At 37.2% G+C, this 25,500-nt stretch overlaps 1 protein-coding gene across 3 annotated transcripts in view; it reads right to left on the bottom strand.

The window, feature by feature from the left end:
* DTNA (dystrobrevin alpha) overlaps positions 1-25,500 on the bottom strand; it is a 464,017-nt gene that overhangs the window by 437,258 nt on the left and 1,259 nt on the right. The gene's annotated exons all lie outside the window — the stretch shown is intronic.

Raw genomic sequence — 25,500 nt, 5'->3', positions numbered from 1 at the left:
AGAAAATAGTAGGTGCTAAATATAAAAGGTACCAATAAGCTTTTAAGATAAATAAATGGAATTTTTTGATATGATCTTTTCAATAACTTGTTTTTCCACCATCAGTGGGATATACATTTGGATCTTTATTCCAGTTGTAGTGATGGACTGCAATAGACAAGGGGATAGGAAGGGAACGAATATTTATTAAGTGCCTCTTGTATGCAGTTAAGTGACTCAGCGGATAGAGTGCCAAGCCTGGTGTTAGGACGATTCATCTTCCTAAGTTCAAATTTGACTTCAGACTCGTCCTAGCTGTGTGACCCTGGCAAGTCACTTAACCCTGTTTGCCTCAGTTTCCTCATCTGTTAAGTGAGATGGAGAAGGAAATGGCAAATCACTCTAGTATCTTTGTTAAAGAAAACCCCAAATGAGGTCACAAAGAATTGAACGCGATTGAAAAATGACTGAACACCGACCCTGTGTCAAGTGCTTAACTAAGTGCTAGTTAAGTAATCCAAACTCATCTGATCTTCACAATAACCTCAGGAAGTAAGTGCTCTTATTATTTATAATTGAGGGAACTGAGGTAGAGAGAGGATAAGGGATTTGCCCCAGCTCACACAACTATTGAGTGTCCAAGGCTGGATGTGAACTCAGGCCTTCATGACTCCAGGTTCAGCATTCTATCTGCTGTACCACCTAGCTACCTAAAACACAAGCCATTTATGTTCAGCTAAAAGTAGGGATTGAAAACTAATTAAATAGAATTAGGTTTATAGTCTCTGGCAGTAGAACCTCCTCTATGTATTAGCTCTAGTGAAAGATATGTGTAGCGCTGGGCTCTCTTCTGCTTACTGTACACCACTGATGAATGGAGTCCCTACGTTGCTATGGAAATTTTCAAGGTCGTTGTTATTGGCAATTTAATCCACTGATTATGGTGCATTTTGATTTTACTATATGGTACACTGTCACAACAGCAGCTTGCCAAGGAGGCCCATATTAAATATGTAAGTCAAGGGAAAAAAGTAGGAAAAAAAAACCACTTGCAAATGATCTGAATGGATCCTCTGCTCCTAGAAACTTCCCATTTCCACCTTTAATATGATTTAAATTCTTTTGTAACTCCATTAACTAAATAACCCAATTCCTCAACTTAGATGAACTGGGCCCTTTTATGAAGATATACAAATAGCTTAACACTCATTCTAATTTATTGCCAAGAGTTATCTGCTGTTTTCTATTTCCATGGGGCAAGGGGAGGGGAATTGGCTAAATTGTTGATTGAATGATTTAAATTAGGTCAGTCATGATAGTTCTTGTCTATAGCCTCTACTGCAGTGGAGGCTGAGGCTAGTGGGTCATTTGCTTGAGTTTGGGAATTCTGAGCTAAAGCTGAACTGTAGTCAATGGGGTGTCTTCATTAAATCTAGAACTAATATGATGAGCCCTTAGGAGCAAAAGGCCATCACATTGCTGAAGAAGGAGTGTAAAGGGGTAAAGAAGTTGGAAAAGTAGAGCAGGTTAAAACTGTGATGATTGATGTTGAGATCTGATCACTTCTGCTGCACTAGAGACACAAAGAAAAGAATAAGACAGTCCATGTGCTCAAGGAGCTCATAGTCTAACATGCGAGACAACACACAAAAAATTCCATACAAATAAGCTATATATAGGATAAATTGGAAATAAAATAATCAACAGAGGGAACCCCAAGAATAACTCTCCAGATTCTAAGGCCACAGTTGACTGGGATGGTGGTCGTGGAAAGTTTCCAACAACTCTGGGATGTACACAGTTTACATAAGCTTCCATGTTTTCTTTTTGGGCTCATATGCCTGCCAATTCAAAAAGTCATAGAAATGGCATCTTTGCCTTAGTAAGTGGAAGATATCTTGGCTACTGAATCAATAATAACCATGATAAATGAGGATTCAGAGAACATGATTTTTACAAAGAAGTATAAAATAGTCCCCATCTCCCAAAAAGTTTATAAGAGATGACATATAACAAAATAATAATACGACAGTAAGTTGCATCCTATATATACCCCAAAAGTTGTGTAGATAATAAATACCATAGGAATTTAGAGAAAGCAGCAAACATCTAAGACTGGAGGATTGAGGAATTGGACTAGCAATGGGCAATAGGGTATTGCCCCAGAATATCAATATCTCAGTATAAAATGGCTTCCTCTTCATAGCAACTGCTTTCCCCAGACCTCACTTCACACTCCTCTGTATTTCTTTGCTGCTATCTACCAAAATTGCCATTCTTAGGTTCCTGTTGCTCATAGTGCTCATATGGCATAGTCACCACCCTCAAGGTCCTTTCCTATAGAACAGCTGCCACCACCAGGACCTATCATCATGGTAGCCTTCTTTTAGGTTCCCTTCTCAACAATCATGGGACAGAGAGACGGATGATCCATCCCATGGAATGATAACTCTTGTCAAAGTTCTATCCCCAAAAGTTTTTGCTCCAAGTAAGATATTTATGAGTGGGGATATATGTGTGTGTATGTATGTGTGTGTGTGTGTGTGTGTGTGTGTGTGTGTGTGTGTGTGTGTGTATGCAACTCTATGTGTAGGGAAAGCTCTATTAGAGTCAAAAATTATGTTAGAACATCTTGAACACCCCATCCTTTCATAGAAATCTACAACCCAAAGAAATTAAATGATTTTCCAAGGTCACACAACTATCCACTACCCCAGCTGGACTTCTAACTAAGGTATCCTCACTTGTAGTCCAGCTGCTAAGAAAGTGAGCCTTAAGTTGGGCTTTGAAGGAAAGATAAGACAAATGGCAAGAAGAGGAAAACAGCATGAGCAAAGACCTAGACATGGGTATACATCTAAGTTATTGAAGGAATATTGAATAGACTGGTTTCTATGCAGTATGAGGTTAATGGGAGAAGACAGGGGAGATAAGCCTGGAATGTTTATTTACAGCCAATTTGGAAAGGACCCTGAATGCCAGTCAGTTAACTAGCATTGATTAAGTTCTAACTATGTGCCAGATACTGTGCTAAGCATGTCTAAGGAGTCTGAATTTTATTTTGTATGTAATGAAAGCTATCATTTTCCCTACTACTAGTTTGTTGAGTTCTCTGCTTTTGTTTACTCTAATAGTTCCTACTATCCCTCTCAATAATGTATAGAATCTAACCCATAATCTGTATTATACACTATATTCATGTACCTATAATCTGCATAACCTATGCTCATTCACTTGATGGCTCTGGCAAGTCCTGTCTTAAGATTGTTCGATTTTGTAATGAAGGAGGAAAAAAGGAAACACGTATTTGTTAAGCTCTTATTATGTGCAAGGCACCATACTAAGTTCTGGGGATATGAATACAAGCCAAAAACAACCCCATTCTTAAAGAGCATGTGTTCTAATGGGACAAAATAACACACACGTACAAAGAACTGAAGGGATGGGGGAACCGCTGCATGGGTTTGAACTTCGGAAAGTCCAAAGCAGAGCCAGGAGGGGAAATGAAGGCTGGCTACCCTGGGTCTCATCACCAAATGGGGCAACTCAGCAATGGAAGAAGGGGGCAATCTCCTTAATTCACTTAAAACAACACAGAGGACAGTGACTTACAGAAGTGAGTTTGAGTGCATTTTTTTATGATGAAAAGGATTACCTATTTTAAATAATAAAATAAAACTTTTTAAACCCTTGTAATGTGCTATTTTGATATATTTTAAAAGATACTCTGGCAAAGTTGTATTATAATGGAAAAGTCTGGTGCTCAAGAGGGTTGAATCAGTCCAATTATAAACACTGAAAAGGAACTAGCCCTTGTTTTGGAAGGGTTCTTACCCTTTTTATATAATTTACTCCTTTGGAAAGCCTATAGATCCTTTCTCAAAATAATCTTTTTTTTTAAAGTTACCAATTGAAGAAAGTGCCAAATTTCAGTTAGTAGTTAGTGAAAATAAGGAGATATATATATGTAATATATATATATTTTTCTGTTTCCACAGGCCTCCCTAAAATCTGTCCATTGAATCTAGAATTAAGAACTCCTGGTTTAATAAGTTAACAAGCTCTCTATTTAATGTTCAAGTTACTGATCAGAAAGGAAGGAGGAAAGTCTTTAAATAGAGGGGAAAAGGAAACTCTGTAAAAACTCAGACTAACTGGAAATGAACCATGGTTTGGATAAATAAAATCATAGGGTTTTAAAACTAGTGGTCACTAAAACGCTTCCTGCTTTTCTCTCTTGCTTTGTGTTTTCATTTGGAAGAAAGAGATACTTGAACTCCCAGTGCTCAGAAAGCTGATTGGGAATACAAGAAAGAACAGGCCCCTGGAGGGCTTGACTCCAAGAAAAACCCAGTTTGAATTAAGTCTATTCAAGTCTGAAGATAGAAGCAGGATTAGATTAAGCAGTGTTTGATAACAGTTGAAGTTTTGTGAGAAAGGTACCAAGTTTATCTCCACGGGAGACCACAGTGTAGTGGAAAGAATGTTAGACTAAGGGCCAGGATACTTGAGTCTGAGTCCTTAATTCGCCACTGATGAGTCCTGTGACCTTAAGTCACTTAACCACTGTGAGCCTCATTTTTCTCATCTAGAAAATGATGGTGGTGATGATGATGATGAAGATGATGTGTCCTACCTACTTTAAAGAATGTAAGAATTAGTTGTAAGAATCAAATGCAGATAAGTAAAAGAATTTTGTAAAATACAGAATTCTATACACATAAAATATCATTATTAAATCTAATCTAATTTGAATATAGCATTTAAATAGAACACTTATTATAATACTATCCCATGCTATTACTTAGCTCTTCTGATACTATTCTAAAGGGGGGAAAAGCAAAATCAAAGGCAAGACATGTTAATAAATTTTTCTTACACACTTATAAGGATTTATAGTCAATATAAGAAAATATTTGTAACTCATACAACTCAGAATTTGATGAGTTCCTTTTAGTAGAGGATGAGTGTACAGTGTAGAGGTGATTCCTGTTCAGATAGGATTTTCACTAGATGGTCTCTGAGGATCCTTCCAATCATAATTCAATTATAATTCAGTTATGATTAGAAGGGACTTCAGAGGCCATGTAGTCAAAATCATACTTGGTTTTTTAAAAAAATGTTATCATCTGGTAGAAGTTGGGCCTATATGCAAGTATAAGGGAGGGATAAGAACTTTATTGGCAGTGACTGATAGCTACGTTCCTCTCTTCCAGTTTTCTTTTATATGTGGTCTCTTCCCTTATCAGAATATAAGGTACTTGAAGGCAGGAACTGTCTTTCTGTTTTTATTTATATTCTCAGTTTTTCCTCCAGTGGGTGGGTGGACAGACTTCATTGTTCCTAGTACTTTCTGGAGGCTTATCAAGTATCAGGGTCAATTGCACAGTCAGGCTCATTTGGAGGTAGAAGTGTTGTTAGGTAAATACATTTCTGAGTTTTATGACCCTGGGTAAGTCTTAGACTCTCCAAGCCCAAGTTTCCTCATCAAAAACATAGCCTCTTGATGGCCTCTAAGGTCCCTTGCAGCTCTGAATCTCTGATCCTTTGGACCTCAGGATCTCTAATCATCTGATGTTATTATCCTGTCTCACCCTGGGCATCGGTCATGATGAATAAACTTGTTCTTTCCTCTGAGCAAGAAAGATGAGTTTAGCTCAGCAGAGGGCCTGCCTAGCTTTCTGGATTGCAGAATGTTGGTACCGCCCTGGCTCAGTGAAGGAAGCATGGGCTTTTACTTGCCTGACAAAGCTCCTCTTATTCAACTATAGACGTTTGCTCCAGAGACAAGGAAGCGTACTTGAATCTCTTTTTTTCCTAGATGGTGTGTGTTCACCAAATAAAAGTTTATATTAAGGCTATTTTCCTTAGTCTCCAGAGAATCCTCCACAGAGATGAACAAAAATTTCTTGTGCCTGGGTCTGACCATATCACTCCCTGCTCATAAACCTTCAGTGCCTCCCTATTGCCCCTGGATTTAATATAAATTCTTTTGCTTGCCACTTAAGGCTCTTCACAACCTGGCTTCAAACTGCCTCCTGAGACTTTCTTCATTCTATTTCTATCTACCTTCCATTCTAACCAAACTTAGCTTTGCCTGATCCGCTACGGTTCATCTTTACTTTCCCATTACCATACATAGACTCTACCTCAGATTTGGAATGTACTGCATTATCACTCTGACTTGCTGAAATCCAGTTCCTTCAAGGCCCAGCCTTTCAGGTAAAAGTGATTTCTCTCTCTCTCTCTCTCCCTCCCTCCCTCTCTCCCTCCCTCCCTCCCTCTCTCTTTCCCTCCCTCCCTCCCTCCCTCTCCCTCCCTCCCTCTCTCTCTCTCTCCCTCTCCTGTCTGTCTCTGTCTCTCCTTTCTCTTTGTCTCTGCCTATCTCTCTCCTCCATCCTCCTACAGTATTTTGTATATATCTCTTATTTGTGCCTACTGTGTTCCATATCCTGTTATATGAATCATATCTTTCTAGCAAGCTTCTTGAGGGCAGGAACAGTATTAGTTTTCTACATTGTATCCTTAGACTTTCAGAGTATCTATGTATCAGTGAAAGAGAGTACAGTCTCTTTTACATAGTATAGTAAATGTTTTATAAACATGTGTTAAGTTCAATCAATCAACTAATCAGCAAATTGAATAAAGTCATAGAATTCAGAGAGAGGAGGGCTCATAGAAACCATCTGTTACAACCACTTAATAATAACATTAATTTTAACCCCAGGGTGCTTTAAGGTTTGCAAAGCACTTATAAAAATATTATCATACTTTATCCTCACATCTACCTATTATTGTTCTCATTTTATAGATGAGGAAACTGAGGCAGGCAGTGGTTAAATGACTTGTTCACATAGCTAGTGTCTGATATCAAATTTGAATTCGGGTCTTCTTGACTCCATATATTGAGCTCTAGGCTTAGCATCACCCATGAAAAAACAAATAGACAAACTAGAGTTCAGAGAGTGTAACTTGTCCAGGTTAGTAAGTAAAAGAATCATGAATTTTTTTGGCAGCATAGTACAGTGAAAAAGGGCTGGATTTAGAGTCAGAACCTGGGCTGAAATTCGAGATCCACTATTTCTTAACTGTAATCTTGGGCAAGTCATGTAAGAAGTCTGGATCAGTCTATCAGTCAATAAACATTTATTAAGCACTTACTATGTGCCAGGCACTGTGCTAAGCACAAAAAGAAGCAAAAGACAGTCTTAGCCTCAAGGAGCACACAATGGGGGAGATAGGTGAACAAATATATGTACAAGCTATGTACAGTATAAATAGGAAATAATTAACAGAGGGAAGGCACTAGAATTAAAAGGGGTTAGGAAAGTCTTCTTGTAAAAATGCAATTTTAAGTGGGACTTTAAGGAAGCCAGGGAAGTGAAGTTGAGGAGGGAGAGTATTCCAGGCATGGGGGACCAACAGAGGAATTGCCCAGAGCCAAGAAATGGAGCGTCTTATTTGTGGAATATCAAGGAGTGCAGTGTCACTTAATCGGACTGTGTACTGTGGAGTGAGGTGTTAGAAGACTGGAAACGTAAGAGGAGGCTAGGTTATAAAGGTCTTTGAACATCAAAAAGAAGACATTTTATTTGATTCTAGAGGTAACAGGGAACTACCAAAGTATAGGGAGTACGTAATGGGCTGGAGGGTGGGGGTATGTGAAGTGCTGGGGGGGGCGGGGACGTCGAGGGGGAGAGGTGACATGATCAAATCTATGTTTCAGAAAAATCACTTTGGTGACTCAAAGGAGGATGCATTGGAGTGAGGAGAGATCTGAGGCAGGCAGACCCACTAGCAGACCATTGCAATAGTTCAGGGATAAGGTCATGAGGGCCTGCAGGAGAGGAGGCGCCATATTAAGATATGTTGCAAAGGTGAAATCCATAGGTGTTGGCAACAGATTGGATATGGAGGGTGAGGGATAGTGGGGAATTTAGGATTACAACTAGGTTGTGAGTCTAGAACACCGGAGGATAGTGTTGCCCTTGACAGTAATAGGGAGGTGGGAGGAGCTCTCAATATTCCCATCTGTAAAATGAGGGAGTTGTGCTTGACCTCTATGTAATACCTTCTCTCCCAGTTCTAAATCCATGGAACTGAAGTACTCTTTGCCTTTAAATAAAATGGTCTTTGTACACATGCCCTTTCATTTAGCTCTTATCTTTCTCTTTTATTTTGTAACTCTTCCTTAGTTGGTACAGAAAAATGGACTTTTCTATTATCTCTCACTTTCTCTCTTTCCTTCTTTTATAGTCTACTTGAGAAATAAAAATCAACCCTAATCATGTCTGATACACAGTTGGTAGTATCAACTATACATATATATATATATACACACATATATGTGTGTGCACATGCATGCATGTGTATGTCTGTGTACACGGACATATACACAGACACATGCAGGCACACACATATGCATCTATATCTATCTCTGTATTTAGGGACAGTGGAGACAAAGTTTGAGGTGAAATGAAATATAACAAAGAACAAGACCATTTAACTTCTAATGTAATGAACTGCATGAAAGTTCCCATCTACCTCATCATCCTTTTCTAAATAAGGAAGAAAACAGGATATAGTGCCACATGTAATTGGTTTGAAGTTAGGTGACCTGTGGGTTCAGATACTGCCTCTGACACTTCTTGTATGACTCTGGACAAGCCATTTAACCTCCTTTATCTTTCCTGGTTTCTGGACTTCAAAACTATGCCTTTGCTGCTTTCTCTTCCTGGAATGTCCCTCAGCACCCTAGAGCATCTACCCAATCCTGTGGCTTCCTCAACCTGGAATGTCCCTCTACAAATTCTGCTCCTTTCTTCCACTGATGAGTTTCTCTCAGGGCTTCCATTTTGCTGAGAGGCTGAAGACAGTTATTCCTCCCTGCTTCTGCCCCCTTCTTGACTTACAGATTTCAAATTCATGCCCCCACTCTGAGGATCTTCTTTTCCCTCTTCCCTTCCCCCCTTTTCAGATCCCTTTCTTGTGTTGTCTTTCCTTATTAGAATATATATTCTATATATTCCATATATATATTCATAGAATATATGTCCGGAGAACAGGGACGATCTTTTGTGTTTCTGCCCTCAGCACTTACACAGTGCATAGCACATAGTAAGTGCTTAATAAATGCTTGCTTCTTTCTTCCCTTCCTTCTTTGCTTCCTTCCTTTTTCCTCTTCCTCCCTTCCTCGTTCCTTTTTTCCTTCCTATTTCTTATTTTCATTTAATTGTAAGGATTTACAACAGTATTATTTTCTATTAGTTTTCTTCACAAATACATAGCATTTCAGCTAAATTAGAGGGTAAACAGTCCTTAAAATAGTCTATTTTGTAAATATGTTCATTACTTATAACTTTGTTTTTTACCTACATGAAATTCCAACTCCAATGCCTCATTGTTGTGTTCAAGTAACCTGGTTTCTTGCAGACTGCCAGTAGACCACAGGCTCTGGTAAAGCTTATCATGTTAAAAAGACTTTGAATACAGTACAGTCATGACAATTGGCTGGATGTATGGATTTCCCAGATCAGCTTGCTAAATCTAGAAAGAGTTTACAAGGAGCATCATCTTACAAAAACTATCAAGGCATAGAGGGGCTGTGATCTGCATCAAAGGAAAAATTTCAATGATACCATCGCTGACCCTTGAAAACTTAATGTGATCTCACAAAACTTGACCGATAAATAAACTTTAGGAACATACCTCAGTTGGTAATTGGGAATTTCTATACTCAGACTATGTTAGCTTCTTTATCACAACTCTAGATTATCTGATATCTTGAGTCTTCTCCTTGTAAATCCAAATCTACAAAGCTATATCTAATGCCATTCCCACAAATGCCACAGTGAGTCATAGAAACATGCAGAAGGGAAGGCAAATGTAGACTTGCTGAAGGTTAGGTTGTATTAAGTGACTTGAGTATTAGAGTAAGGGAGATGAAATAATATAGCCCTTTTTGGCATGGCCTTATTGAGCTAAATTTAAAGTGAGAAAAAGAGAATATAATAATTCTTCCTTCATCACCTTGACAAGGTCCTTCAGTTTTAATGATGGCCCCCTTCCAAGATGTCATTTTGGGTTGGTAGAGGAGGGAAAGTAAAGGAGCAGTGAAAAAAAAGAGAATTAAAGAAATGGATAGGAAAATGAGGGGGAAATGGGATGGATCACTTCAATAACTAAGACAGGGCAAATTGAGTATTGTCCCAGGGTGCTAAAATTTAGGGGCTACTGGTAGCACTTATACTCTTAAGAAGTTATTAACAACTAGACTTAGCATCTAGTCAACAAAAATAATTGAAATAGGGAGCTATTTCCTAGTCACTACTTCCTAAGAGAGTCCCTCCCTGTCTATCTCATCTTTTACCTGCATCTCTGACACTCCCTCAAGAAGTGACAGTCTCCTTAGAAGTGGTCATGTGATAAACATTTATTAAATGACTACTATGTCCAGGCTTGTGCTAGTCATTCTGGTAGGTAAGACTATATTACTTAGTACAAATCTTTAGTCTCAGAAGTCAAACTCCATGGTCAAGTCTAAATACAAATACAAAAGAGACCAGTATCTTCCCTCATATTCTATCAGAGGGAAGAATAAAAGACATGTTCACAGATAAACAAATGCAGAATGTACACAATACAAAGTAATTGGGGAATAAGAACAACTGAAGGAATTAGCAAAGACTCTTAAAGGAACAAACCCTTGATTTGAGCCATAAAGGGAGTTAGTGAGGTCCAAGACAAGTGATCAGGGGAGCATTCCAGAGAGTCCGAGGAGAAGTAATGTGTAATCAGCTTAAAAAGATGGGTGCCAGGAAATGATGAAGAGCCTTAAATGACAGAAGAGTCTGTATTTTATCCTACAGATAAAGGGAAGCCACTGAAGTTTCCTAATTAAAGGAGTGACATAGTCAGACCTGTGCTTTCAGAATATCAATTTGGCAGCTGTGTGGAAGATAGTCTTGGAATGAGGAATAACAGGAGACATAGACACCAATTATACTAGTTCCAGCAAGGGGTGATCAGAGCCTGACTAGGGTGATTGTGGCATAATGTACAGAGAAGGGGATGCATGTGAGAGATGCTAAGATGTTCATTTGCTGGGACTTCCTCCCCATTCTGTCTCTATCTTGCTCTCCCCATACATAGAATTTTGTATCTTTGAATCCAAGGTCTTAAGATCTTTCCTTAACATCCCACTAATTATCCCCTCTTAAATGAATTCATCCTCATTCCCTCTCACCCCACCCCCCAAAAAAGGTTGATTTGAGAACATATTTTGTTCTGCTTTCCCCAGGCACCACAATTTTGAGATATAGATCTGAAAAGGGAATTGACACCTAGGTAGTTGAGGTGAAAATTTAAAACTGAAGAAAGAGGGGGATGACTTCCAACTTCCCAAAGATTCTGCTGCTAGGTCAGGATCATTCACTCAATCAACAAACGTGCATTAAATTTATAGCACTACTCTATAATAGAAAGTTGCTGGAGATCCACAGATCCAAACATCCAAAGAGAAAAATGAAGCCAACTGTCCTGAAGGAGCTGTGTTTTATGGAAGGAGGCAACCTGTACACAAATATATGAAAAATACATAGGAAATAAATACAAAATAATTTTGGGGCATACAATAGCAACTAGGGGATCAGAAAAGATCCTATTTTGAAGGTAATACTTGAATTTAACTTTAAAGGAAACTGGAAATGTTAAGAGGAGGTGAGAAGAGAATGCATTCTACGCATGGGGAACAGCCTGTCCTAAGCAGACTAGTTATATAGGACAGTGCCCCTTTGCGATCTCACACTGAAGTAAAGGTTATGTCTGAAGTAAAATTTCAGCCCATTACATTATGGAGAGCAGGCAAAATTTTGTTTGAGCTGCAAGTCACATGCCAAAATAACACCCTAAAACAAAAGAACCATAAAAAGAGCGATTAGTCACTACATTAAAGAAAAGGGGGAAATAACACCCACATTTTGAAAATTTCTCTCTTCTCCTGAAGAACAATTCCTATTTTGAAGCAAATTTTCAAATTTAACAGTATTCTATCGCTTTCTAGAGAATGTTTAGCAGTGTGAGCAAAAACTCTCCCATCATGCACGTTCTAATGATAAACACTGCTTTTGCAGTTTTTAGGTTAAAACCATGAAGCACAATTTATCCAAATAAGAAAAACATGCCACATGCTCATAAATAGAAACCAATTCTGGGTTGGGAGGGAGAACTTGGAATAATGCCCAAAGAACATGTAACGTACACTTCTTACCTTTCTGAAAATCCTTTTCTTCCTGACTTCTCATCATTTCCCAAGAACAGTTTTTGTTCATGTTGAAGCTATTCAATGGCAGGCTTAATCTTTGCATATAATAATTCATTTCAAAGAATTTGAAAAGCATCCAGAGACTTTTCATATTTAGGACAATTTTTAAAATGTCATCTAAGTAATTATTTTACAGGAGAAAATGTACTAGTAACATTACTAGGTCTGGGGACTTTTATTTTATAAAGAATGACCATGTTTGTTGAGATAAGACATCTGCTAAGCACTGAAAAAAATCTGTTGATGTAGAGGATCACAGATGCAAAGCTACAAGCAGAGTTAGGGATCATCTAGTTCAATTCCTTTCATTTTTACAGATGAGGAAACTGAGCACCAGAGAACTTAAATGGAATGCCCAAGGTCACAGAGTCAGTAAATGGCAGCCAGAATTTGAACTCAGGTTCTCTCCAAATTCAGCATTCTTCCAATTCCATTGTATTGCCTTAAAAATACCCTAACCTAGGAACAGCCCAACTGGGGCTACTAAGTAAGTGCTATGTGTTGAAGGTTTGGGTGAAGTCTCATCCTGAAATCCTTGTAATCACAGATACATCATACAAAAGGATTACATTTGAAATAGGAAATAAAAGCAGGCTGGCTGCAAAAGAGACAGAAGGAAAGGACAAACATAAGACAACTGGTGGTGTGGAATATTGAAAGAATAAGCAACAGTGAGAGAATAATATTTTCCCCAAACTAAGTGTGTGTGTCATCTAAAATCAGAATTAGATAAACTAATCATGGACCATTTTCCTGGCTAATTCAACATGATAAGAGATAGTTTAGAAAAATGCTTATATTGGCACAAGATGTATGAAGTCAAAATCTATTGTTTATAAAAACTATAAGAAAATTCAACCAAGAGTAGAAAATCATATCCAACCAAACAGCTGATGAGTTGACACCCAAAAGCAAGAAGAATCCAGTGGCTTCTTAGGTCTTTTACTTACTCCCAATTTTTATGATTAATTAATTGACAAAATATGACTGTTTAAAGCAAAATTCTTGTAGGCATATGGTACAATCTCCTGAAAGAAACTGTATCTAGGACCAAGTGGAATAAACAGATGTGAAAACTACTCAAAACCACTTCCTTCTTCTATGACAATGCCATTTATTTTTTCTTTCTTATTGTCATCCTCATCTTACTCTCTTCTTAGGTTTCTGTCTATAAATGTAGATCCCAGCTTAGAAACATTGCTTTTTTTCCCCTCAGGACAGTCATGTAGCCAAGGTAACTTCTTATCTCACATGACCTAGAGCACATCATGTGTGCAAAGTGGAAAAGATGCAGTGGTGATAATTATGAGCCTGTATTTCTGTGTAAGTTTCTCTCTTTAATAGAAGCATCACATATCCCATATATCAAGCAGATATCCTACATATCAAAGAGAAATGATTAAAAAACTACAGAGATAGTTACCACCCAACTCCTCCAATACCTCATGCTTCCAATACTGGCACCAATGTTAGAAAAATATACAAAAAGCAGATAAAGAAACAGGTAATGCTTAATCTAGCAGGAAAAGAAAAAAGGAGTAGGGAGATGCTATGCATTAGTTTTGGACCATATAGGTCAACCCTGATTGTTACACCACAAATTCAGACGTGAAGTAGACAATGTGTATTTGAGTTATGCATTGATTTTTCTCCTTTAAGCTGTGGATTAAGTAAAATAGCTCAAATAACCTGAATCTGTTAAATTAAGTTAAAGAGTTTGGGGCAGAATACTAAACTGGTTTAAAAATGACAAACAAAGTACCCCAAACATCTACTAATCCTGCTAACCCCTCAAGCTACAGTTGTCTTTATCTCCTTCCTTCCCCCTCTAAATTTCTTAAAAGAATTGTCTGTACTTTCTGTCTCCATTTCCTCCCTGTTACTTTTGCCCTTACCACTCTACAGAAACTGCTTTCTAGAAGGCCATCAGTGTCCTTCTAATCAATAAATACAAAGGTTTTTGCCAGTTTCTCACTTTTTTTGACTTCTCCCACAGTATCTGTTATTGTTAACTCCCTTTCCTTAAATTCTCTCCTTCAATCTTCAGGATGCTCCACTATATCTTCCTCAAGAATCATTCTTTTTTTTTTTTGATGTTGGCATCTCAAATACATGGTTGCCTATAGTTTTGTACAGTTCTGTACTGTCTTCTTCAAGTCTTGTCTTCTTTCTCTATGTTCTCTCCCATGACATTTTCACCCACATGTTATATTTGTTTTTACCTATCTGTATCCCAATACCTTGAAATCTTTGCTTCCAGTGCCAACACCTCTCCCAAACTAGCTCCACATTTGCAATTTCTTGGTGCACATCTCTCCCTGGATGTACTGCTGACAGCTGAAACTCAATATGTCAAAAACTAAACTCATTATCTTGCCTACTTTACCATCCCCTACTATTTTTTAAAGTTCTTCCTCCTAACCACCTTTTATCATTGGTTGTCCTTCATTTTCCTACTTACCCAATATGAAACCTCAGAGACAGGTTTAATTTCTAACTAATTTAGTTCGTAATAGCTAACATTTGCATAGCCTTTTAAGGCTTGCAAAGCATCATACACACATGATCTCATTGGCTCTTCACAATAATCTTGTGAGATGAGTGCTATTATTATCCTCATTTTATAGATGAGGAAACCAAGGTTTAGAAGTTAAGTGACTTGTCCCAGAGTCAAGGGTCACATAGCCTGTGAATGAGGCAGCATTTGACCTTGGTTCTTATTCTTTACATCTGATGAATCACCATGTCCTGCTGATCATCCCTCTCCTTTGCATTCTCACTGCTGACCTCTGAGCTCAGAACCTTACTGCTTTTTGCCTGGAATCTTGCTTCCAGGCTCTCTGGATTTTTCCATCAATACATATGATCATGTTACTCCTCTAATCAAAAAGTTTCATTGGTTCTCTATTATCTACTGAATCAGATCTGCAATCTGAGACCTAACATGCAAGGCTTTTTCATACTTTAGCCTCAATTTACCTTTCAAAACATCTCCTCCAATACTCCTATATACCTATACTAGGTTTAAGACAAACTAGACCACTTGTTAAACTATATACTTGTGTACCTTGTCTCTTCCAAGTCTCTGTTTGTACTTTTCTCTTTACATGAAATATCTTCATTCTCTATTTCCTGCTATTAAAATCCTATGTGTAATTCAAGTCCTGGATCAAATACTATTTCCTTCATGAATGAATGAAGGATTCACTCAGCCAGTTGTGAACTCTACTTTTCTCTGTAACTCCCTCTCCCCCCAGCACTTTCTTTAAACTTCTCTTAAGAATAATTACCATGTTCTTAGAATTTAAGATTTCTACTTAGATCCCTGCTCTTCTACATTGGTATTTATACTCTGCTTTTCTTAATGTTAGCCTATGCTTCATTAAATAGTATTGCTTTTCCTATCATTGTATGGTTCATCAGTCCTTCAGTTGTGTCTGACTCTTCGTGACTCAAAGGACTTGTCCGTGGATGTTTCTTGGCAAAGAGACGAGTAATTTGCCATTTCCTTCTCCAGTGAGTCCCCATTTTAGAGATGAGGAACTGAGGCAAATAGGGATTAAGTGACTTGTCCAGGGTCACACAACCAGTAAGTGTCTGAGGCCAAATTTGAAATCAGATCTTCCTGACTCCAGACCTACTGCTCTATTCATTGCACCACCTAGTTGTCATATGTATATATATATATATATATATATATATATATATATACATACACACACACATACACACACAAATATATGTAATTATATGTGGATCAATAAATGACCTATATCCTTTTATATACCATGTCATCATCATAACACCCTTCTAGAATTTTGGCATGTTTGCTGTTTTCATGATATGTCATTATATATGGATCTGGCTCTTCATCAAACAAGTTGTTAATCCGCTTACTCAAAATAAACCACATCAAGTTATCTTGTAGTTCAAGAGTTAGCAAAATAGGGCCCATGAGCCAAATCCAGTCTGACACCTGTTTTTGTATGACCTGTGAGGTAAAAGTGTTTTTTCCATTTGTAAATAAGTTTGTATTTGTTAAAATAATTATTAGCCTGTGAGGTATACCAAAAACAGCCTGTCATTTGCTGAACGTTACAGTCCACTTTTTCGGTCTTTTGTGTTGCCTCCTCATGAGCTGTGCTTCTGGACGTCCTTATGGAATTTGTACTGATTTTCATGATATGCTTTTCCTATATCAACTTGCCAGAAACAATGCTTTAGCGTCATGATCTCATTCAGCCTTCACAGAAATCTTTTTTTCCCTGGATAGTAGAAGTTTGCCAAATAAATGTTTATAATGTTATTGTTCCTCTTAATGATGTATTTAACCTTTTTAAAATTATTGATAGAGTATTGGTGTTCTAAAACATAGTTGTTAGCAATCCATTCTTGACATTTTAGATGCTCAGCTAAGTAACTCTTCTAAGAAATCTACTCTGATGTCCCCATCGGAGCTGAAAGTAAGCTATGCATACTCAGATCTTTCATAACATTTTTGACCCTCAAATGTAATTATAATATTTGAATTTTTATTATAGCAGTAATAGCAGCTAATATCTATGCAGTGGTTCAAGGTCTGAAAAGCACTTATGTACCTCTTTTCATTTCTACTCCTAGATTGTAAACTTCTAGAGAACAGGGTCTGTCAGCTATTCATCTTTTCATTTCCTAGCTTAATCAGGATTTAATTGAATTGGAAAAGTGTGTTTTTTCAAGTGATAAAGAAAAAAACATTGAAGACAATTACTAAATCTAAGAGTAGATGGGGGAAAATGTTCATTGGCAAGGGAATGCTGAGATGAGCCTAGACACCAAAGGATCATAGATTTAAAATCAGAAGGGACCTTAAAGGCTCTGCAGTTCAGTCTTTTCATTTTGTAGATGGAAGGTACTGAGGTCAAGAGAAATTAAGTGACTTGCCCAGTCACACAAGTGGTACACTAGTAACAGAGGCAGATCCTTTGACTTCAAAGCCTTCAATCTTTCCATGGTTCCACACAGCCTCTCTCAAAATCTTGATCCAAGCAAGTGATCTATTTGATAAGCATACAAAGAAGACAAATCAAGATATCTTGAACATTGCTTGGCATGGCCGTAGATGTGTGACACGCTATTAATGTTTTTTCAAAGTCAAAACTAAGTGTAAAGTTTACAGAGAAACAACAAGTGTCTGACTCTCTATTCGGATGTATAACTTGTATAATAGAAGTAACCTCTTGAATGGTTCCATTAACCTACATGATGGAACTTAACATTTGTTGAAAGTTATGGGTAAAATCTGAACCATGGTTAAAATACAGATATAAATCAGGGTTGGTCTCATCTTGTCTTCAGTGTTCTAGAAATCACTGTTTATATGTTGAGCAAGCTAATGTTGGTGTTAGAGAGATAGTTGAGAAGCTAACTGAGAAGTTAGTTAGGTATTGTTGATAATATTAATATTTGGCAGTTATCTTAATTTTGGCATTTCTCTAATAATATTTGGCATTTATCTTTTCCCTTTGTAGTTTCACTGAACAACTTCAGCTTATATCAAACTTAATAGCAATTATTAAGTAGGATGATCATACAGCATCATAAAATCATAGATGGTATGATGGAAGGTACTTTAGAGACTCAATCCAGTACAATTCATTCATTTTGCAGGGAAGAAAACTGAGGCTCAGAGAGGTTACATGAATGCTCAAAGTCACACTGTTATAAGCAACAGAATTGATTTTCTATTCCAAGCCCTCTGGTTAAAGCTCAGTTTTGTTGAGACTGGGATGTTTCTTACTTTACCTGAACACATTAGATATACAAAATTATAATTTTGTATGAAATTGTTTTTTGCTTAGTTTTGTCAAATGACTTCAGGGAAACATCCCAAATAGAACTTAAATGTTATAAAAATCAAGTCAAGGGTAAGATGTTTATTAGAGATAGCTTATAACAGTCTTCTTCATTCTGATTTATCACTATAAAAATAGACAAGTCTGTTTTTATGAAATGTTGATTTTGTCTTATAAAGATAATGCTATCTCTAATTTTCTTTAAAAGTAAGTATGTTCAACGGATAAGAATGTTCTTATTTCAGCAGTCTTGAGACTTTAGAGATAACTCACATTATGGAATAGAGACATTCTGGGAAAGTTGGTTTTAAATCAACTTTCTGTAAAGGAAATCCTAGTTCTCATGAACTATTTGCCAGCACAATGGTACACTAGGAATTTAGCACACCATGATACTTGCAGTGAATTATACTCCTCACATAACAGTCCAGATTCCCATTCAAATAATACGAGCACTTTGTGGTACTATGTTAACTCTTTTCCAATTGGGTACTTTATTGAGTTCACTGACTATGTGACAAAAAACGGTAAAAATTCTATTCTAAAGAGAAAAAAATATACTTTCATCTTGTAGATCAGATAGAGAGAGATTCTGAGTTGGATAATAATAGACTTAGGTGAACTCAAAGAATAGACATGTCAACTTAGGAGGGGGTGAGGAGGGAAATGGCGATTCCAGTGTTGTTCTCCAGTTATCAGTACGTGGCTTTGAGTTGTTTAATGTTTTTATCAATGACCTGGATGAAAGCACAGACAGCAGGCTCATCAAATCAGAGCTGACACAAAGCAGGGAGGAATAACCACCACATTTGCTGACAAAATCAGGATTCAAAAGGACTGTGACAGCTACAACCTTAAGCCAAATCTAATGATATAAAATTTAATAGGTACAAATGTAAAACATTTCATAAGGGATTAAAAAAAATCAATCTCCTAAATACCAGAAGGGAAAGATAACAGTTCATTTGCAAAAGTTCCCAGGATCACAGCTTTAGAGTTGGAAGGATCCTTAGAGTTCATCCAGTCCAATATCCCATTTTTACTGACAAGGAAACTGACATGCAGAGAATTTTAACTAATTATGAAGTTTATACAGATAGTAAGTGGAAAAGCCTGAATTTGAATGAAGAACCTCTAACTCCAAATTCAGAGTCCTCTCCTGTAGAATGTACTGCATTCCCTAAAAATCCGGGAATTTTAGTGGATTGAAAGCTCATTATGAGTTAATGGTGTACTATAGTGGTCAAACAAGGTAATTGAAGCCAAGGTTTTTTTTGAGACAAATAGAATCCAATGGTAGGAAGGTCATAATCCTGCTATTCTTTGAGCTGGTCATACTGCCCTAGAGTATTGTGCTCAGTTCTGGGGACCACATTTTAAGGTAGACATCGATGAACTAAAGGGGGTCTAAAGGAAGGATCATAAAGGTAGATTTGGAGGTCCTCTAGTACAGCCCTCCCATATTACAGATGAGGAAACTGAGACAAAGGGAGGTTAAGTCTCTTGCCCAATGTCACACAGGTCATACAAATTCCAGGAAGGTTTTGAAACAAGGCTCCTTAATTTTCTCTCACTGTATTATGTTACAACCAGTTTAGCAGGGGAAAAAAGATTTTTCCATATAAGGACTGACAGGAAGAATTTTAATTGTTCAGTAGGACAAGCAAAACATTAGGGAGTGACAGAATAGCTGTACTTCAAATATCTAAAAGGCTCTCATCTAGAGGGATAATTAGGTTGATCTGTACAGCCCCAGAAGGTAAAACTAGGAAGAATGGATGGAATTCACAAAGAGGAAAATTTAGGCTTGAAGCATGGAAAAACTTCCTAAAAATAAAAGTTATCAAATAGTGGAATGACCCACCTAGAAGTAGTGGGTTCCTTGTCATCAGGTATAGGCAAGATGACTATATGTGGTAGAGACAATTTTTCTTTACATATAGGCTAGGCTACATGGCCTCTGAAATCCTTTCCAACTCTGGGACTCTGATTCTAGAAACTGGAGTTAGGAGTTACTAACTGAAGCAGGGATAGAGTTGGGTATGGCATTTATGATTTCACTGGTATAGGAAACTTCCAGGTAAGTCAACCTCCTTTATCTTCTTGGCCACTTTGGAGAGCTGCCTATTATGATGAGAGGTCCAATAACTTGTTCAGGGTCACAGAATCTTCCTTGTTCATGGGCAGCTCTCTACTCACTACACCATTAGCCTCTCTACACTGAAGCAGCTGCCTAAAATCAGGGCCTTGGACTATACTGATTAAGGGGCAAATTTGGAATGGATTTTTCATTTGTATTCCCAAGTTACTGAATGGTGCTGAAGAAAGTCACAACACTGTATTAAGTAAGTCCACTTCAAATTCACATAACCTAATCTCAATGGGGCCTTTATGTGCAGATCTGACCATGTTCCTTCCTGTAGGTTCTTTATTATCTCTCAGTTAAAATATAAACTCTTTTGTTTGCCCTTTAAAACCTTTTATCACCTAGCCTCAAGTTATCTTTCCAACCTCATTATATACATTTTTCTCCTTCTTAAACTCTACAGTTCAGTCACATTGCTTCCTTCTGTTCCTCACACACCCCTCTGAGTCTTTGCTGTTAGCCAGGCATCTCCTATCCATGTCTAGAACGCATTCCCTCCTTACCCCACCTCCAAAAATCTCTCATTGCCTTCATGACACAGCTCAAGTACTCCCTCTTACATGTAGGTTTTCTGAATTTGCCAACTCTTAGCGCCCCCCCCCCCCAACATCTTGTATTTAACTAATTTGTATTAATTTTGTACTTTTTATTCTGTATATGTATCTCTGTGTACATGTTGTTTCTTCTGATATGAGATCTCTTAGATCAAGGATTGTTTCATTTTTTGGGTCCAGAATATGGGCTTTATAAATACTTTCTTGATTGATTTATACTCTTACTAGTTTTTCTCTGTTGTTTGCTAAGCTTAGCTCATCCTCCTATCTTTATAATTAAGCGAATCCCTGCTCTCCCTTATCCCAGCACCCCATATTAATTCCCAGTCTATGAAGTATTCCAATAATGTGCCTTGTAGTGTATATTTATTGACCTGAAGTTACAGTCCGAGAAAGACAAAGAGGAGACTTTTAATTGAGAGAAAAAGTTTTGTTTTGTTTTAAAGTCCAGCAGGAAAGAAATAAAAGAGAGATCTTATTAACAAGCAGGGTAGAAATAAACCAAATCTAGTACTGAATGACAAGTTGCCATCAGAGTAAAAATGCCAAAATTAAATAAGTTAATTCAAGGAATGTAGAAACTTTCTGAAATTAGGGATGAAGTATTACATATTCATAGACTCTTGGAGCTTCAAGAAACCCTAGAAATTGTCTACTCTATTACATACCTGAACAGGAAGTCCTTGTAAAACATTCCCAACAAATTACCATGCAGCCCCTTTGAAGGCCTCTAGTGATGAGGAACTCATTTCCTCCCAAGAAGGTGGGTTTCACTTTTGGGTATTTTAATCATTAAAATGTTACCGACACCCCTCACCCCCTTTAACACGCTAAATTCAAGCCCTCTGCAACATTTTCCTGTTGCTCCTACTTCTGGTTTCTGGGATAAAGCAGATCAAGTCTAAACCTTCTTCAATAAGATAATACATCAGTTATGTGAAGCTAATTATCATGTCCTTTCTCTAGGTTTGGTTCCAAATTCCATCACCACTTTGATCACCTTCCCCTGAACATGCTACCTATGGCCAAGGTATTGTCCAGAACAATAATCAGATATGGTCTTGCCAGGACAGAATATAACAGGATTATTATCAAACTATATTTTTATAATGCAATCTTTGTAGTATTGGTTGCTTTTTAAAAAAAAAATAGCCATACCTCATTGTTGACACACAATGAGCTTCCCATTCACTAAAATGATAATAGCTTACAAATAAATATATAGTCTTAGGATTTGTAAAGTGATTTAACTACATTATCTAATGTATGCCTTTCAACCAAAGTCTTACCTTCTAACTGTCTTATGTAAGTATGGAGATAACCCTGGGTTCCCAAGTTCTCTTTTAGAAAAATTCAGCTTCTACTTAAGTTCTACAAAGCTGGAGAGGCTTTAAGTATTGGTTTAGAGATGGTGATGTGGACTTCTCAAGGACCTCCTAGTTAAGTTCAGAGGATCTCATCACCATGTTGGCTGATGATAAATTTTCAATCACCACAACTCTCAAAAGCATTTACTAAGCCAAAGAGGGGTTTCAATCTGTATTGATGGAAGGAATATTTGAACCAATAAAATTAAAGAACTTTGGAGTATAGATATTAACAACAACACTCTGAGGTAGTGATATTGTCTCCATTTTGTAAATAACGGAACTAAAACTCCGAGACGTTAAAAGACTTTCATTAGGTAACAGCTTCTAGTCAAGAGACACAAGACTCTAACCCCATTTAATGCTTTTGGCAGCTCTTTGTAGTAGTGAAGGGCTGGAAACCAAGGGGGAGCCCCATTGCTTAGGGAATGACTGAACAAATAATGTATATAATTGTAATGGAATACTAGTATGCTATAACTAATGATGAAATTCATGGTTTAGAAACCCTGGGAAGACCTCTATGAACTAAGATAGAATGAAGTAAGAAGAACCAGAATAATAATAATAGAAGTGGTTTTAAGAAAAAAAAGGAAAGATCTAAGATCTCTGATCAATGCAATGACTGTGATTCCAGAGGATTAATGATGGTCTATGCGAAGGCTTCTCCAGACAGAGAGGTGATGAATTCAAGATGCTGAAGAAGACATGCATTTCTGGACATGGACAATATGGAAATGTATTTTGTTGGAATACTAATGTTTCTTACTAGAGGTTTTCCCCCCTTTTAAATCTGGGAAAGTGGGGGGGAAGGAAAATACATGTTAACTGAAAAATAAGATAAATAGAAGGTAGTGTGTATGAATTTTGAGCCCTTGCTCACATGTATGTATACATGTATACATACCTACTTAAAACTATTGCTGTTATAATGAAGGTAAATTATTTATTATAAAACTCTTGAAATACAAATTTCTGAATATTGAAAGTACTTGTAGGTAGTGACATATTCGATATGACTATTGTGGGCACATACGGAATTTGTAGGAATCACTAAGCTTTGAAAAAATTAACCCTTAAAATACTTAAACTATAAAGCAAATGCCATCAGCTGAAATATTTGTGACAAATTGTAATCACTTTTTACCGTCTGTACATTTTTCTCAGAAGTGTGAGTGCAACCTTTCCCTTTTTTGTTGCTATTTATAGTGACAGCATTTATATAATGCTTCAAGTTTTGCAAAATGCTTTCCCATATATTATCTTCCTTGAACTTCACAATACTGTTTGATAATAACTATTATTATATCCATTTTACAGATGAAGAAACTGAAGCTTAGAGAAGTTGAAATTGCTAAGAGTAATACAGTTAGTGTCTGAGTCAGGTCCACCTCATGTCTTCTTGATTCTAAAACCAGTGATAATAGTGAATAACTTTAATGTAACTTTAAGCGAATATACCAACATTTTACATAGAATTAACTCCTAGGAATGGTAATAAGCATTGAGTTAGAAAGTTTTCAAAAGCATCTAATGAACCACTCTCAATATAGAAATAAAGGAAATGAGACCCAGAGAATTCATGTGACTTGTCCAAGGTCACATGGTTAGTAAGCATCACGGTGTTAACTCTACTACATTTTAAAAAGGAAAAAAAATGCCCTTTATAGAACTCAAATTTATCACCCTCATATTATTAACACTGCATTAACCAGTTGAGATAATCCATCCAGCTAACCCATCCAGGTTACAAAAATTATAGTCATGTGGCATAAGTTTGGATATATCTATATCAGGTTCATTTATCTAGAGTGAGGAAATCATATCAAAATTGTGGGTTTTAAAATAGCTGCAAACAGTTGGAGGCAAGGCAGATTTGTATTTATTTGAAAGAATCTCTTGCAAATGAATAAGGTTAAAGGAGACATTTAATCAATTAAACAGATAATACCATGATTCCATGGTATGCTCAGCTGAATAGTAATTAGTCATATAAAAGTCTTGTTAAGTACTTTATATTATGGCACATTTAAAACTATCAAGGCTTTTTAGGTATTTTTACAACTGAAGGCTATAGAGTACTTTATTCCTCATAATTAAATTGCTTTAAATACTTTTATACAATGCGGTATAAGACATATACACATGTACAAAAATACATAGCCAAGTTTTTTATCATGAAAGAGTATGGTTTTTAAAAATCTACCCAACCCCCTGTCACTGTGACTGGATTAAATATAATTAAAACAGCTTCAAAACACAGCCAAACCCAAAGATATGTAAGACTGTATTGTGAAGAAAATGACTGCCAAATTGTAAGCCAAGAACAGATTGGCGACTTAAGAACTTTAAAATTAGTTCTAAAGTGTTGGTTCAGTAGTTTGTCTCATAATAACCTGTTGTTTCAACACCTTCCCCTAAATACTACAGCATAGCTAAGAATGACATAAAACTCTGTTAAAATGTGAGAGCATGGACCCTGGGGCAGTGTTATGAACACCCTGGCTGAAACTAATAATACTGTCTTCAAGATGAACTACATGGTGCAACTAAATTACTCAGCACTGAGGAGAGATGCACAAAACTCGTGTATTGAAGAAAAGTATGCTTCATTAGCCCTATAAGAAAGTCCAGATGTATATGACACCTCTATTTATGTCTAATATGTCTAATTCTATAAACATAAGAAATATGTCTAATATGTCTAATTCTATAAACGAAATGGCAAACAAGTGTAATGAGAGGCAGCAGGCATCTGAACTCATAAAAACCCATTCAAGGGGAACAACTTTACTTCGACAAAGTCCAACAGCACGTGCAAAGACCAGTGAAAGAAATCCCAGATTCCACTAGACCCATGCTTGACCGTAAGTGAAACCTACAACCTCTCCTTGGAGTTCTACTGTGACGTCTCCAGCAAAGCTCTGCTGAAAGGAGAGGTGCTTTACTACCTTGTCCCGGGCAAGTAGCACTTAAGCAGAAACGAAGATGTCAGTGAGCAAGCCCCTCCTCCTCCAGGCCAGTCAGTTCCCTCTGCTTTGGGTCTTTTGAAAGACATCTCTCTACCTTCCACCCAGAAAATAAGAATGAACCAATATAAGCATTGCTTTCCCTCTTCTCTCCCTCCCTCCCTCCAGCAGAAAACTCTGAAGTAGGCAACTGGATTTAGAAACGGAAAACCCCGGCGACCCCCAAGCCCAACCCCCACCTTTGCCCTCTTAGCCATTTGCCTTGACTCCGCTGCGCACTGAAACATCGGCAGGCACTACTGCCGGGGAAATAAACCCATCCAATATTT

This window comes from Notamacropus eugenii, chromosome 4 (assembly GCF_028372415.1).
Source record: "Notamacropus eugenii isolate mMacEug1 chromosome 4, mMacEug1.pri_v2, whole genome shotgun sequence".
NCBI lineage: Eukaryota > Metazoa > Chordata > Mammalia > Diprotodontia > Macropodidae > Notamacropus > Notamacropus eugenii.
Note: the sequence above shows the minus strand (reverse complement) of the source record. Positions and strands in the feature narration are given on the sequence as shown.